The sequence below is a fragment of the Indicator indicator genome, chromosome 12 (genome assembly GCF_027791375.1).
Source record: "Indicator indicator isolate 239-I01 chromosome 12, UM_Iind_1.1, whole genome shotgun sequence".
Classification (NCBI taxonomy): Eukaryota; Metazoa; Chordata; class Aves; order Piciformes; family Indicatoridae; genus Indicator; species Indicator indicator.
In genome coordinates, this window is record NC_072021.1 from 19,140,043 (window position 1) to 19,157,067 (window position 17,025).

The window sequence follows — 17,025 nt, forward strand, 5'->3', positions numbered from 1 at the left end:
CTGACAGTAAAAACTCTCATGCAGAGCAGCATGTGTCAAATTGATTTTCTTTGCAACTTTCAGCTGACCTTTGAATACATGGTAAACTAAGGCCATAAGAAAAGATCCCTACCTCCTTTAATTCTCCCCTTTTCCTTAATGAACTCTCTCTGAAACATCTGGTCAGTACAGTTTCATTTTGGTTTGATCATTTCTTTAAGAAAAAGCCATCCTGAGTAACTGAAAATACATTTTCTTTAGAGTGAACTTTAATTTCTACAAGCAGCCTACCCCTGTTTTCTCTCCTTTGTTATAATTCATTGAAGAAAAATACATTTCAAACACATCTAAGTAAAATTTTTTACCGAGTCCATGTAATAATTTTTTGCAAGAGAAATACAATGCTGCACAGTATTTCAGCATTCATAGGGACTATTCATATAGTTCAATAAAAGATGCTTAAATTAGATAAGCTACAGTTTGACTAGTTTTATAATTGTCCTTCTGAGCTTTTAAAATGTACCTTTTATTTAACTTTCTACAGGTTCTTTTTCTTTTAGTGCAGTAAGAAAATTGTCTTTTGCAATCATTAAAAGATATTCCGAACTGAGAAATGTATAGCCTAAAAACCTGCAGCCTGTGCAAAATTTCCTTCCAAAGGCATAAAAGTGTCTATTAAGACAGTTGTTGCACATCAACAATTGCTCTTCTTCACTCTGTAGAAGTATGTGATACAGATGGTAGGCAGTGCTGTTATAAGTACCTGTGATGGAAAACACAGACATGTACAACCTTGGGAGCATAAGGTAAGGAAAGCAAGCACGTCACTTGGCTTCATTTGGGGAATTGTAAGAACTATCTGAAAAGTAGGATGTTTGTTGTGTTTGTTTGTTAGTTGTTTTGGTTTTGTTGGGTTTTTTTGTTTGGTTGTTTTTTTGTCAGATTAGACTATTACCATTGTGTTAAACCAAGCAAAGGAAATGACTGAAAATCTCTTTCTTCCTTTTTTTTTTTTTTTTGTTTGATTGTTTGTTTTTAGTAAAGCAATTGTCTATTTTCCAGGGTTTCCAATGGAAGGAGAAAATAAAAACAATATTGCTTATAGAAAGCATTTATTTAGGGGGGGTGGGGGGGAAATAAAGTAAAAATGCATCTTTGATACTGAGATTCACTCAGCTCTAGCAGTTTACACTGCAATTTGCTAAACACTACCACACATCCAAGATGGTTTTAAAGTCTTTGCTGAAAATCATGAATTATTATCTCTAAGAGATATGAATGGAAAAGATACCTGTGCTGTCATGTATTTATGTGTCTATCCATCTACATGTCCTAAAGGTTTTGTGTGAAGTTTTCAGATCACTGGATTCTGTCACTGTGTTTATGTCTAACAATTGACGCATCCCAGAGATGTTTGGGGTGATATGAAAACTAATAGAAATCACATTTTTACATACAATTTATATGAAATACAAAGGCTTGCAAAACAGGGCAACCTACTTCTCAGAATGCTGGGGTCAAGATACCACTGGTGTTCTACTACACTGAGATTTTACAGTGCAAATGATCTGTATGAGACATCTTGAAAGTTTTGTGAGAGGCATCACTTAAAAATATAAATCTTATAATGCAGAAGGAATAATAACAATGGATAGAGAGGTGTGCAGTATTAATAAATTGTAATTATATATATATATATAAAAAGATTTATCAGCTCCCTCAGTAGACTTAAATGCATCAGAAAAATATATTCGTAAATATTTGTACTCATTTTTTATGTTCGCAGTTTGTTAATACCTGAAGTCTTCATGTCAATATTTCCTATATGAGAATGATAGCTACTAAAATAGAGTATGTATACTTCAGAAACATAGGGATCCAGATGCCTAAGCTCATACCAGTGCCATTTTGTTGTGATAAGATTCTCTTCCCACTCTCCATCCTCACTCCAGGGAGCATATAGCTCATATAGCTTCACTATAAGACTGCCAGCCCCATGCAGGAGTTTCAGATACTCTTGACATATAAAACAGTAGAAGACAGTGACTTCTTACCTGTATTTTTAATTTGCAGGATACAATTCCAGGTACTTAGACATTTTCAGACCTTTGTTTTCTGTTTAGATATAGTTTTCTTCACAGAAGTAATACTTGAACATTTTTCTTTTTCCCAGAAAGAAATTTTCTCTCTTTAATTAATTTGAACATATTAATGATTTTTTTTTTAAAGTGTTCTCGGAAACAAATATGTAAGATTCAGAGGAGTTAGAGTTGCCAGCTTGGCAGCTGAAATTGTCTATTTCTTTATGCTTTGACAAAAGATGAGACCACCAATTCAGGTAAAGAAAACATAATTAGTCCTTACTTTAGCAACTAGTTTCAGGAATGGCCCATCTATTTATTCATCATATCTAGTGGAAACAGCTACCCTCTTTTTGAATAATGCCACTCCTCCAGGAGTGGATGCAGTGACTGAGATCCATTAGGCAGCTGAAACAGCTTGCTAACCTACTGAAATGCCACTCCCTTTTTTCTGTCAAATTAGTATTTCATCCTGTCTCATGTTAGGGAGACAAACAGGCACCAAAGTCAACATGAGAGAGCTTAAGGTGAGAAAAAGTGATGGATGAATCAGGATGGGGAAGAAAACCAGACTTATTCTCTTTAAATTATTTACACTTTTGGTTCTGCTTACCCTATCTTCTCCAATCCTATCTTGATGCACTGCTTTTAATCCTCAGTAATTTGTTAGCAACTGAGAATTCTCACTTTCTGTGGAAAACGTGAAATTTAGGATCCCAAGAACATTGTGTCCTTAGTCATAAGGAACATGGAAAGCTCTGAGAAAGTTATAACAAACATGAGTAAATCACTGCAAAAATAACAGCTCTGACAATGATCAGACACCAACAGAAAACTTGCTGTTCCCTGGGGCTCCTCCAAGCATTGCAAGCAAAAAAAAAAAAAAATCAAGAAAAATGCCCTCTTTGTAGGACAGTGTCTTCATCTTTGCTGAATAATTTATTATTTTTTTCCATCAAACTTCTTTCTCTCTCAAAATAAGAAGCTTCTGTTTCTGTCCAGAAGAAGGGGCCTTCCCATTTTTTCATTTTATGATGAGAAATTTCCTGTTCACTTCCCTGCTTTAGATAATGACTCCAATCTCTAAGGCTGTCTCTAAAGTGGTTGGAATGGCTTGGAAAAAAAGAGTTGATCAGCCTCCAGACCATCCCAAAGCTGCAACAGCTCAGTGACCTGAAGAAATAATAATGGCTCTTTCAAAGCTAGCACAGACCACTTGATGTCTATGTTTAAATGACAGATGGGAGAGAGAAGTTATTTCTGTGTGTCAGGCAGCTTGAACTTCTTGGCTTCTTGGGTTTCAGTGCTTTGCTGGGCACAGATAAATCCTCCTGACTGTAGAGATAAGGAGAGCCTTGATGTAAGGAATCCCTCTGAAGATTCATTCCCTGTGCTCTGATACAAGCTGAATCAGTTCCAATCTCTACAAACCACGTCTTTCAAACCCTATGAAGCGAGGCCCGTGAAGTTCAAATAGCTCCTCTAAGGTGCAGTTCGTAGGAGGCTCTGAAAGCCTGAAATTTCTGACATGAAAGAGTCTTCCACAAATACCCATCATTATTTGATATTTAGTAGTTAGGACTATTTTATATTTTCCCAAGCCTAGCTCACCAAGTAACATAAATGTTTAGTAACAAAACACAAAAGCCTTGTCCTTGCTTAATCATATAGAAAATGAAACATCAGCTTCTTAACACTTGTATTTGGTTTACATGGCAATGTTTTGGTAGCAAGGGCTACCAAAATGCAGGGATGACTTCTGTAAGAAGAGACCAGAAACTGTCCCCATGTCAGGCAAAGTCACCTCCACGCAGCTGTCACTCACTAGATACAAGTAATGTGAGTAGTCTCTGTTACAATGTGTTTAAGAAAGGGTGAAAAATTATATGCAGCAGCTGTGAGAGAGGAGTGATAAAATGAGAAACACCCTTGCAGACACCAAGGTCATTGAAGAAGGAATGGAGGAGGTCCTTCAGATGGTGGAGCAGATTCCCCTGTGTGGTGAAGCAGGATGTCTTCCTGCAGCCCACTGAGGACCATGATCCACCCTACAGACTGTGGAGGACCCCACAGTGGAGCAGGTGGATGTGTCCTGAAGGAAGTTACAGCTTATGGAGAGTCCATACAGGAGCAGGTTTGTAGCAGGAACTGTGGCTTGTGGAGAGAAGCCCATGCAGATGCAGGTTTTCTGGCAGAACCTGTGGCCTATGGGGAGGAGCATGCACACTGGAATAGTCCACTTCCAAAGGACTGGACCCCATGGAAAGGACCCATGCTGAAGCAGGTTTTGAAAGAACTGCAGCCCATGGGAAGGATCTGTACTGGAGAAGTTTATGAAAGATTGTATCCTGTGAGAATGACCACATATTGGAACAGAGGAACACCATGAGAATGAAGGAGCAGCAGGGACAAAGCATTAGGAACCAACTGCAACTCCCACTCCCCATTCCCCTGCACTGCTTAGGGTGAGTGAGTAGGAGGAGGTAAAAGAGTTGGGAGTGAAGTAGAGGCTGTGAAGAAGGTAGGAGTGGGAGAAGGCGGTTTTAGTTCAGCTTTTATTTCTCACTTTCCTACTCTATTTAACTGCCAAAAAAATTAAATTAACTTCCCCGAGCTGTTTTCACCATGATGGTAATTGGTGAGCGATCTCCATTTCATCTTCACTAACTTCCTAGTTTTTTCCCCTGTTCTGTTGAAGAGGCAGAGGGATATTGTGGCTGTGTGGGCATCTGTCAGGCAGCAAAGGTCAGCCCACCCCAACTCTTTGAAAAAGCAAAGGTGTAGATATAGCTTCTGACATAGAAATCCCCAAAGTTGTAGATGGCTGGATGATGAGAAAGCATTCAATGATGGATGGATGTTGACCTCTTACAGGTTTCCCCAAAATACCTCAAACTGTCAGAGGTCTGTAGCACTGGGGTCTAATCCAGTATTACTATTTTGATGTTACTTCAGAACATAGCAATTTCATTGGTGCCAGTGCCAAAGTGCCAAAAGTACATTTACCATTTCCTCAAAGCACACAATATTAGTTTGTCATCTTTCTGGACCCAAAACTTCTCTAAATGTGTCACCACTATGCATAAAATTGCCATCACAGTAAAGCTGTAGATCATTAATATTTTCAATTATGTTTCACAGATGGGGGAATAGGTTGCTTGCCAAGATCAAAGGGGCAATCTGGAAATGCAGTGTTCCAAAAGAGCCTTGACTGATTTCAGAATAGCTTGGTCTAGGCTACCAAAGGATCTCACCAGGGCTGTTTCATAGGAGAAACAGGGAACAATTCTCATCTGTCATGTGACTATTGCCAATGAAATACCAATTATTATTTTTTTCTGTATACATTAGCTTGTCATTTTCATAGATTCACAGAATACCAGGTTGGAAGGGACCTCAGGGATCACCTAGTCCAACCTTCAGGATAAGAATATAGTTTAAATGAGATGGCCCAGCACCCTGTCAAGCTGGGCCTTGAAACTGTCTCATGTAGGGGAATCCACCACCTCCCTTGGGAGTTTATTCCAATGTCTAATAGTTCGAATGGAGAAAAAAAAAATTCTGACACCCACTCTGAATCTCCCTTGTATCAAATTGTACCCCTTGTCTTTACCATGTGACTCTTTGTGAAAAGGGAGTCTCTCTCCTCGTGATAGATGCCCTTTATGTACTTGTACATGGTCATGAGGTCTTCCCCAAGCCATCTCTTCTCATGGTTGAACAAACCCAGTTCTCTCAGACTTCCTTCATACTGAGTCCACGTCCCTCAGAGTAGCAGACAATAGCAACATAAACATTCACACACATATGGCAGGCATGAAGAAAAAGTGGGTAGACTCAATCCCTAAAACTTGATCAATATAGTTTATAGATAAGACAATTAAGTAATCTCTTTTTTTAAAATTCCTAAATCACAAGTAATGGGATCCCTCTATCTTGGATAATGGCTTGAGTGTCAAACCAAGTCCATAGCTTACTTGGAAAAGTTTAAAAATAAAACTCTATTTATATAAATTTCTAGCTTCTGGCTCAGGAGGAGCATCTTAGGTTACGGTAATATGCATCATGTAAGTGCAGTAACTGGGCTAAGGAAAATTACTTTACTGTATTTGTCAGCAGAGTAGTGTACCCAGGCAGGGTATGATTGCAGTTCAGTGTTGAAATGGATGGAATTACTGCTTAAATTAATGAACTGGAAAAAATAAAGAAAATCAAAAGTCTCAATATTAAATGCACTTATAAGAACTTCCTTAAAACAGAAATTGAATCAACTATAAGTAATGAACATGTTTCTCAAAACCATAATATTGGTATTGTAACAACTGTCATTCCCTTAGTAACTGCATCCCAGGTACATAAGTAAACAAGGCATGGCAGTGAGGGAAATGAAAAAAAAAAAAAACACAACAAACAAACAAATAAAGAGAAGAGACAAAGTAAAGTGAAGGAAAAGGGAATGAGAAAAAGAAAAAAGAAAACAAAAGAACACACAAAAAAACCCAAACTCCCAAAACTCAAACCCCAAAACCAACCAAACAAAAACCCCAACACACCAGCCCTTAAAATGGTTAGTTAAGTAGCAAAAGAATAATTTAGAAAGGTTGGAGAAAGATCAGGCCAGAAGAGCCAGGAGTCACACATTGTTTCATATATTATATCGACCATTGATTAGCAGGAAGATTCCAAGACATGATGAAAAATAAACAAAATTTGTTCTCCCTGCACTTCACAGGAACCTGTCAGCCATTTTTCAGCTCCTTATCCGCTCTGAAATTTGAGCTGAAACACACAGATGGAAGTTCATTCTTGGAAATATACAGATATACATCTGTACATGGTTGATCCTTCCAGTAGCTCGGCTCAGACACTCAGCCTGCCAAGCAGTCGCCCCTGGATCTCAGTATTTCCAGTTGCTGGCACCTGGATGTGTGAGCACAAAGACCACAGCTCTACTCCACTTTGCACCAGTGCACACATATGCACATTGGTGGCCAAGATCCCCCTGGACCCCAATAGCCAACCTCACTGTGATTTCACCCTTGGAGACATGTCTGGCTCCCAGACCACATCACCTACTTTCTGTCTACTTCAGCTTGATCTTTGCTGGCACTCACAAACTCACTGACACACCCACACTTGCTCCAAGTGGTGCACAGGAGCCTCTCTTCCCTAGTCCCACCCCAGTGGCTATCACTTGGTTTCACATGCTTTCATCTCTCCAGATATGGGACCTCAAGCCTTGGTTCCAACCCACCTGGTAGCATCCAAAACCCATACACGCTGTCCTTGCAGAATTGAGTCCTTTACTCAGGAAAATGCTAGAAAGGAATTTGATAAGTTTACTGAGAAGCAGCTATTAATACATGATCGATCCTTTTTGTACCCTTTATAAACTGAACTACATAGATCACTCCCTTTCCCCATCCTTGGAGAGGATTTTATGGGCTGGTGGCTTCTGGGATGGGCTTGGGAGCAGTCAGGGCAGGTTATCTGGTGTCCCCCTCCTGCTGTTGTCTGTCTGTGCTCCTTTGTGAACATGCAGCTGAGCTTTTATCACATAACCCAATATGGCAATCCTCTTACATCTCTGTGGTGCAATGCAAAGAGGATTAGTTGATTCCACAAAGCACCATGGGGACTGATACTCAAGTTTTCTCTATTTTAGACAGTTAAAGATACAAATAATTAAATACGGCCAATGTTCAAAGTGAGGCTTGGAAAGGAGCATGGAAAAATGTGAGACAAGCAAGAAGGAACAAATGCATTACAAAACACTGTTTCCAAATTGCATCAGGAAAAAGGTTCAAAGGAGTATAAAAATAGCCTGGGAAATGCGGGAATGACTTTCTGTGTTTTTTCCATCATAGTATTTCTAAAACAGTGTTAAAGAAGCACTTGGGAAATATAAGTCCTGTGGTATAGTTTGCTCTACTGATAGCTTGCTGTTTAAATAAAAAATAAGCAAATATTTGTGTAAAGACTGATATGGCTTTTAGTAGATGTTTCTAACTATTTCAGCAGCTCAATCACAATGGTGATGGTAACCTGAAATAATTAATTTCTTATGAACAACAAAACACAAGTGACAATGATCTAGCTCTACTTCAATTGCTAAAATACTTTCAAATCCCCAGGTAGGAAATACCATAGAGCTTTTTATAAAAATCATATTACAACACTGTTTTTCTCCTATTTTGAGCTTTCATGTACACATTTACACTCACTGCATGCTACTATTTACATTTCTTCCAAGGCATGTGTATATTTTAATGATCTGAATATTAGAATTATGTTTTCTAATAAACATTTGATAAAACTGTGAATACACAGTCTCAGGGCACCTTTCCCTGACAGTATCATATGATTTTATACTGTATTTTCATTACAATCTATATGCATATGGCAGAGGACAGCTTCTGGCTTCATTCCACAGAGTCACCCTTTTCACCCCCACTGTCAACATCTGGACATGGACATCCCATACACTGGAGCAAAGAATTAACAAACAAAAAGTCACTTTGAAAGAAGAGTTTTTCTATTCCTTAATCCAGAAATACTTGGGAATGAGGGTAGAATATTGTTAAAAGAAAGACATGTGAAAATAAAGGTAAATACAAGTGCAAAAGTCTGAGCCCAGGTAAGCATTGAGGTGATGACACTTCCATTAAACAAGGAATTGCCATTAAAACTGCACTGCTGTTGGAGCTGGATGGTGATAAACAAAAGCAACCATTAAAGCAAGACTTCCCTTTCACACCATTTGTCTTACTCTCATCTTCACCCCTTCACTCCTGATTCCTTTCCCACTGAGGGGTACAGGGGTAGGAATGGGGGTTGCAGTCAAACCATCACAGCCCCTCCCTCACATCTCTTCTTGCTCTAGGGCTGACTCTCCCCTGAGCTGCAGCCATGTGAGGACAACCTGCTTCCACCTGGGCTCACCACAATAGCCCTGGCCTCTCCTCACAGCTGATGCACTGCAGAGCCCCCGACAACATCTGGGCATGGACACAAATCAAATGATACTATGAAGCCAGATTGTTAGAGTAGATCAGTGTAGAGATACTGATTCATCTCAGCTAAGTATTCGTTATGGTCTATATAGACAGGCCTGAATTTTGCTCATTTGTATCACTAGAGAAATTTCCATTATTTCAAAAATCCTTTGTGTCAACTCCAAAGGAACAGGCAGTGCTCTGTTTTCTTGTTCCAGAATTACTTTTACTCATATTGCTCATTTCTCTTAAAGAAAAGTGTCCTTTTAAGATTTCAAATTTTCATATGGATCAAAAAATCTGGTTTATTTGTATCACATGCCAAGTCATATAACATGACAGAAAAACTGCTGCTTCACTGCCCATATTTTAGAGATGTTTAGGACTGACTTAGTTGTGACAGTACATGCGATATATGGTGATATGCAATATATGCCATCCCTGTGTTTCTCTGCTGCACTAAGGGACTGACTCCTTTTTCTGCTTCAGATCTTTTTCAGATGGGTTCATCTGAAGCTATCACTGTCTCTGACTCTAGAAACAGCACACCAAGCAGAAGGCAATTACCTCCTCCTGCAAGGTGTTCTTCTATGAACTTCACCTGAGGTGACACTCATGCAGGCATCTTCTTGGAAGCAGAAGTTCCCTACTCCTGTGCAAGCATTTGCCTGCCAGCTGGCATGCAGGACTAAAAAGCAGAGGTGGTTATTCTGCCTAGCAGGAATGCCACGCAGAGTTGCATGGTGTGATGATGCAGGGCCAGTCATGTAACTGCCCCAGCAAGCTGCTATCAGTGATTCTCTCCAACACGTCACTGCCTCTAGATGCGCTTCTGAGCTAGCTGACTCTGACAGAAGCTAGCAACAACATGGTCAGCAGAAACAAACCCTCTCCCACAAGACAAGACAGAATATGGTTATATTGGAAAATATGACAGAGAAATCTCCATTGCAGTCACCAATTACCCAGGTACCCTGCTGAGTGAAGGGGCTGAAAGGAAAGCCTGAGCAGTGCAAGTGCTGATCTGTGCAAGTGCTTCTTGAGATGGGAAAAGGCCTTGGTATAAAGTAAAAAATAAAGGGCCTTTTGTGTTTGTAGAATGAAGCTAAATAAAAAACAAAATAAAATATTTCACATTTTGGGGATGTGGGTTTTAAATAAAATTCTGTGAACAAGTGACTAGAAAAATTAAGGTGTATGAATGCCTCCTAGAGGGTTAAGGCAGGCGTTTCTGCACAGCTGCAAATAGCAGAGTTTCTTATCACTTACAGTTTCACTGACTCTTAGAATTGTTTGGATTCAGTGAGGTGCAACATTGGTGTATAGCCCTATTTTTCCAATTAACAAAACTTAAAAGCTTACATGTGCATGTTTATTGAGATACTTCCTGTTAATTAAAACTTGAAAGTAATAGTTGGTATTACTCCCTTCTCATGTTTTGTAGGAAAAATGTTCAAAAAGGGAGAACATATTTTTTTTTTTGCCCTTTTGCTTGCTTTGCATTGAATTTTGCAATGCTCGTTTTTCAAATAGGTTTGATATTTCACTTTTTCTTTTAATCCATTTATTTTTTTACTTATTTCTTTCTATATCTTTATTTTAGAGACCCAAAAGAAAAGGAAAAAATTAAAAAAAAAAGGAGGAAAGGTGAAAATAGAAGAAAAAAAGTAATATAAAAGAGAAGCGAAGACATAAATAAGTAAAAACTTTCAAAATAGTTCAGAGAAAATACATTTTTGAAGAAATATGATAGTACACATAAATATATTTCAAAATGGTTTCTGCATACTGACAGCACAAAAACATTCTGCAGAAAAATACTAAATACACCTAATACTGATGTGAAGTATATTATTACAGGGGTCATGTTAGATACTAAAAGACCATTTTTAGATTGCTTCATTAATGTCTCAGCATGTAGCATAATTAAAATTAATAAATTAACTTTAATTAGAGTTCATAGGCAACCAGATGAGCTAGTGGTTATGTTAATACTGAAGACAATTTTCCTGCTTTGTGTATATGCTTGATAAAAAAAAAAAAAAATGGTGCAGTGTTCAAGACATGGATGAATACTTGCTGCCTCAAATGCATGCCTTGGCCTACATCCTATCATGTCCATTGAATAAATCAAGGGGGGAAATCCTTTATATTAATATTTTGTGAACGAAAAGGACTCTGCATATTTCACATACAGCACAAACTATTAAGTGAATCTACAAAGTGTGCTGCAAGGCATCCTCCAAGCAGTTACTATACATAGCTTGTACTACATACTACTGACATGCTGTTCCCTATTGCAGCATTCCAAACCCAGTAAAGAGGGCTTTTTATTGGAAGGGCATAGTTTCCAAATACGATCAGAGTGACAAAAGTTGTCACAGTATCACAGTACATTAGAGGTTGGAAGGGACCTCCAGAGATAATCAGGTCCAACCTCCCTGCCAAGCCAGGACTATCTAGGGTAGTTCACACAGGAATGCATCCATGTGAGTTTTGAATGCATCCAGAGAAGGAGACTCAAAACTTCTCTGGGCAGCCTGCTCCAGTGCTCTGTCACCCTCACTGTAAAGAAGTTTCTCCTCGTGTTGAGGTGAAGTCTTCTATCTTCAAGCTTGTACCTGTTGTTCCTTGTCTTATTACTGTGCACTACCGAAAAGAGCTTGGCCCCTTCCACTTGACACCCACCCATCAGATATTTATAGACAGTGATAAGATCCCCTCCCAGTCTTCTCTTCTCCAGACTAAACAGCCCCAGAGATCTCAGTCTCTCTTGATAGGGGAGATGCTCAAGTCCCCTAATCCTCCTCGTGGTTCTCTGTTGAACTCACTTCAGCAGGTCCCTGCCTCTCTTGAACTGGGGAGCCCAAAACTGGAAAGAGTATTCCAGGTGTGGTCTCACCAGGGCAGAGTAGAGAGAGAGAATAACCCGCCAAGACCTGCTGGACACACTTTTCTTGATGCACCCCAGTATACCATTGTTTTTTTTGGCCACAAAGGCACATTGTTGTCCCATGGAGAACTTGCTGTCCACTAGGACTCCAAGGTCTTTCTCCATGGAGCTTCTTTACAGCAGGGCAGCCCCTAACCTATATTGGTGCCTGTTGTTTTTCCTCCCCAGATGCAGGACCCTGCACTTGTCCTTATTGAACTTCATGAGGTTTGCCTGCACACAGCTCTCAGCCTGTCCAGGTCACCTTGGATGGCTGCACAGCCTGATGGGGAGTCAGCCACCTCCCCAATTTTGTATCATCAGCGAACTTGCTGAGAGTTCTCTCAAGCCCCTCATCCAGGTCATTGATGAAGATTGAACAAAACTGGACCCAGTACTGATCCCTGGGGAACACCACTGGCCACAGGCCTCCAAGTTGTCTCTGAGCCACTGATGACAACCGTCTGAACTCTGTTGTCAAGCCAGTTTTCAATCTACCTCTCAGACCAACCATCTATGCCACATTTCTTGAGCTTTTCTATGAGGATATTACGGGAGACATTATCAAAAGCCTTACTGAAGTCAAGGTATGTGACAACCACTGCTCTTCCCACATCTACCCATTTGGTCATGGTTTCATAGAAGGCTGTGTACATAACTTAGGTATCATGTGCTCATGAAGTAGCCCCACTATGCCCTATTCACCTCCATAGCTGCAAGGAACACGGGGGACAGGTTAGAAAAGAGAGAGCAGGAAATGAAAATGCTGTTATTACTTTACTAGTCCCAAATAACTCTGTAAATGCTTCCCTGACTCTTCTGGCTACTGGCATAGACTGCAAATTCTCCCCACAGGATCAGACCTGCTATATATTGCCTCTTTCATTAAAGGAACACAAAGTGCTTAAAAAAGCATCACTTTTGAGGCCCATTAAAATCAGTGTGCATCTTTTCCACTAATGTCAAGAGGCTTTTAATCAGACTTTAAATTACTCCCCAGCTTCAACTGAGTTCTGAGTTGTTTCTTTCCCACAAAAGCATTTTCCCTGCTTGAATCTCATTTCCTGCCTCTCCTTCTAATCTCCTTTTTTTTAGGCCCCTTCTGTTGTTTCTCTCTCCTTACTTTGTATTTTCCAACACTTCCCACCATAGTGTCATCTGCAAGGTGAATTAACCTGCTTCACCTTCCAGATCATTATAAAAGGCACTAAGTATAATCCCAGCTAAAATTGTCTGTGATATACCACAGCAGCACTCTAAGGAGTGAGATGTGTTCCCCTGTTCCCTACAGGACTGTATAGATTCTGCAAATCCCTCACTCTTATTTCAAGGATATCTTCTCAAGCTCATCCAATTGCCTTTTTCTCACTCACAAAATAATGATCTTACACACACACACACACACACATACATAGGCACTCACAGATAGGCACTCCACATCTTCCAGAGTGGAGAAACAGAACGAGAAAAGGGAAAGAAATAGTATATGGCAGAGCTACATAAATTTCATTTTTATACTCATATAAGTATACATTTAATAGCACTGGCATGTTACATGAGTCTGACATACTTTTAATCTGGCTCTCATTTTATATTTCAGTTTCATCAGTTAAAGCTGACAAGAACTTGTGGAAAATAAAATGTTTATTACACCCTAACTACTGCAGGTAAAGAATGTTCTCTCTCTGTTTGGTATTTATACACTCAGTATTCGTTTTAGTCAGAAAATAAATCATATTATTATGATATTCCTCAGGAAAAAAAAATATGTTGAAGATAAATCATGCACTTTCTTTTCTTATTTTTTTATTTAGTGGGGGGAATATGTCTGGTATTTTGCTGAGTCCTATTAAGGCAAATGGCTCTCATAACACCCTGACATCATGGAACAGCTGATACCAGGGAGAATTGAGAAGGCATTATGGAGGCAGTGTGCACATATGTAAGACCAACCATACAGATACGCAGGTACAAAGGGGAGGTCTCTGCAGGGGCCGGTACATAAACCTGACAGTAGACAGAGGAGCCTTCAGCTTTACTCCTGACAACATTAGCCAGCCTAGTGTGAGCAACTTGTTCATCTCCTGATCATCTCTGTCTATAGCAAGGCTGAAAGTAATTCTCCCAACTAACTGTCCACTCTTTATTCAGTCAGTCCTGCAAAAACTTTCTGCATACCATCAGAAAGGGTAAATTTGGATTTAATCTCCACTATCCACCTCACCCATTTCTAATTTAGTTATATGGTTATTACATGGGTTGTGTAAGTAAATGGCAGCAAAGTATTCCTGCCACGTAATTATATGTTAAAATTCAAGTAATAGCAGTTATTTTATTAGCAATAACAATTATCATCTCCCCTAGTATAGTCTCAGATAAAGAAATTTCTTATAATGATCTTCTAATGACAGTTTTACAACCATGTCATGTTGACATGAATGATAGATTTAATGTCAAAAGAAAAAAAATATAACTGTTTCTTTATTGAGAGAGCATGAATTCCTATGCAATCCACACACACCCAGGGATCTTGTCTCATTAGCTGAAAAATACATTAAAAAAAAAAAGTAATGATTAACAAATTCCAAGTTTTAATCCTTTAAACAATGGAATTCCAGAAAATTTTTTAATTTCTTTTTTTTTTTAATGAGATGAGCTATTCAGGGCAGGTTTACAGAGGCTGTGCAGGACTAGAGACCTTGAGATATCACTGAGGAAACTATTAAGTCTGGACAGTTCAGTCAAGACTCACACAAGGATGCTGGGATCTCAAAAGCAGCATAAATGTGTCAATGAGGACTTTCAATAAGCCTTGTGAAACAAACAAACCCTGATACAGCTCTGGTCATGCAACCTCTGGTGGCTAAGACAGCATCCACAACATTGTTTTAGAAACCTCAGTGGCTGAGCCCTCCTGTCCCACACAGCCATGTCTTCAATGTCAGAGCCAGCAGAATTCTTGCACAAAGCTGTTTGTGTTGAAAGCTTGTCACGTGATAGGGTAGAATCTGATCCTGTCACAAGGGGTGCAAGGCAAGACCAGTCTGTGCTCTCAAAGGCATCCCAAAGAAGCAACATGACCATGTGGAGTTTATCTGAAACATTTGGGTGCCCGCCTACTCATGAACCAAGGCATTGAAATGCGTCTCAGTGTCTGCATCTGTCTATATCAAGTGGGCATTTTTTTTGGTTCTTTTTTTTTAGTTTTTTGTTTCTTGGGTTTTGGTTTGGTTTGGTTTTGTGGGTTTTTTTTGGGAGAGACATGTAAAATTTTCTGCCTTAGACTCTGAAACTGAGAGTAATCAAAGATCTGAAGCATATGCATGTATGAAAATAATTCTGGTGCTTTTAGTAAATGTGTTTGGGATTTTTCTCAGACATCTAAGGCCAATGAGAACAGAAGTATTTGTGCTAATCTTACATTTTCATAACCTTAAAACCAGAGTGGTGACATTAAAACTACCTGCTGAGAATGGTTCATACTATATGTTTATTCATGAATTACTCAGGAATTGCTTAGGATTCATACCTTATCAGTTACCCAGTCAGTAAGGATTGACTTCCAGTCCTTAGGTACATTCTCTAGGATTGTTTAATTTTATAATGTAGTTGTAGCCTGTGATATCATACATAACACACTTTTCTTTTTACTTGTTTTGTTGTTGTTGTTTAATCTGGATTTTTAATCCATTTTTGTCCCCTTAGTTTCCTTTCTGCTGGGTATCTCAGGTCATAATCATATTTTCAGATGGAGAGAAGAAAATCCAGACATGATAAAATTTACTGAGAAAAAAAATACTGTTCCATCTGATCAGAGACGTTTTAATGGGAATTATAAAATAGTTGGGCATTAGGGGAAGGAACTGTGAACTTTTATTTAGATGTAAATCTAACAAAGTACATTCAGTCTGACTCTGTTCTCAAAATAGAGCCAAAATGCACATGCAGTTTCCTATGTCAGTAAATAAACAAGGGTCTTTAGCTGCTCTCCACTATCTGAACAACAATGAATTCCACTTCAGAGACAGGAACCATTGTTAAAGATAATTGGACGATGAAACACAAGTGTGTAGTTCCAGATTAGATTATGCTATGTACTGAGGGCATGAATATGTTGCACAGGGTTTACAAGAAGCACTGACATTTCTGATAGATGAGTTGTATACCAGACAGGTTATTCCAGGAGCCTTACATGACACTAAAGCCACCCGAATAGTTCCCTGAAAGACAGGCACACTAGAAGTCATGTGACCACTCTTCCTGAAGAGCAAAAGCAGAGACCAATTACTGTGAAACAGCTGATGTTTACAAACAGTTGATGTTTACAACCATACTTTGGATTTAAACCTTTTTACAGCAAAACTAGTTAGTCTTACTCAGATTTCGGCTTAAGAAGAGATATTTGCCCTGTGTGCCCCTGTTTATCCTCTTCCAGCTCTGGTAACATTGCCCTTGACACTGCTTTTACAACAAAACTATCATTCCACTTGTGAGGATTTGTGCCATTTAGATTCAATATCTGTGTCAGATCATGGCTTTTTGCCCTCTTCTGTATTTCAGGAGCTGTGAATACCATTCATGGCAGCTAGCAATATTTCTCTGTGAACTAGTGAATGACATGGAAAAGATTTATCCCAAAATCCAGACTGATGTTTTGTTAAGTTACTTATCCAAACCCTAGGGAAAAACTCAAAAGTGCTTATTGCATTTTACCACTGCTACTTAACAATTTACCAAGTGTACTAGTGTTATAAATCTCTTATGCAAAGCTTTCTGGTGTAAGTTTTGCTTCATCACTTAAGTTTAACATTATTTTGATCCTGTTCTTTGGCATGTATCATGTACATGTGAAGTCCTACAGCTCTGAAGTGCCAAAAACTTTTACCTTCTGTGATCACTGGAAAAAGAGACACTCACTTTCCTTTGGGACATGTCTGTATATACATAAATGCAGAAGAATCTCACAGAGTTTGGTTGTGTCCTAGCATAGATAATCTAATTTTGGATAATTCAATGCAAAATATAATATAGACTTTAT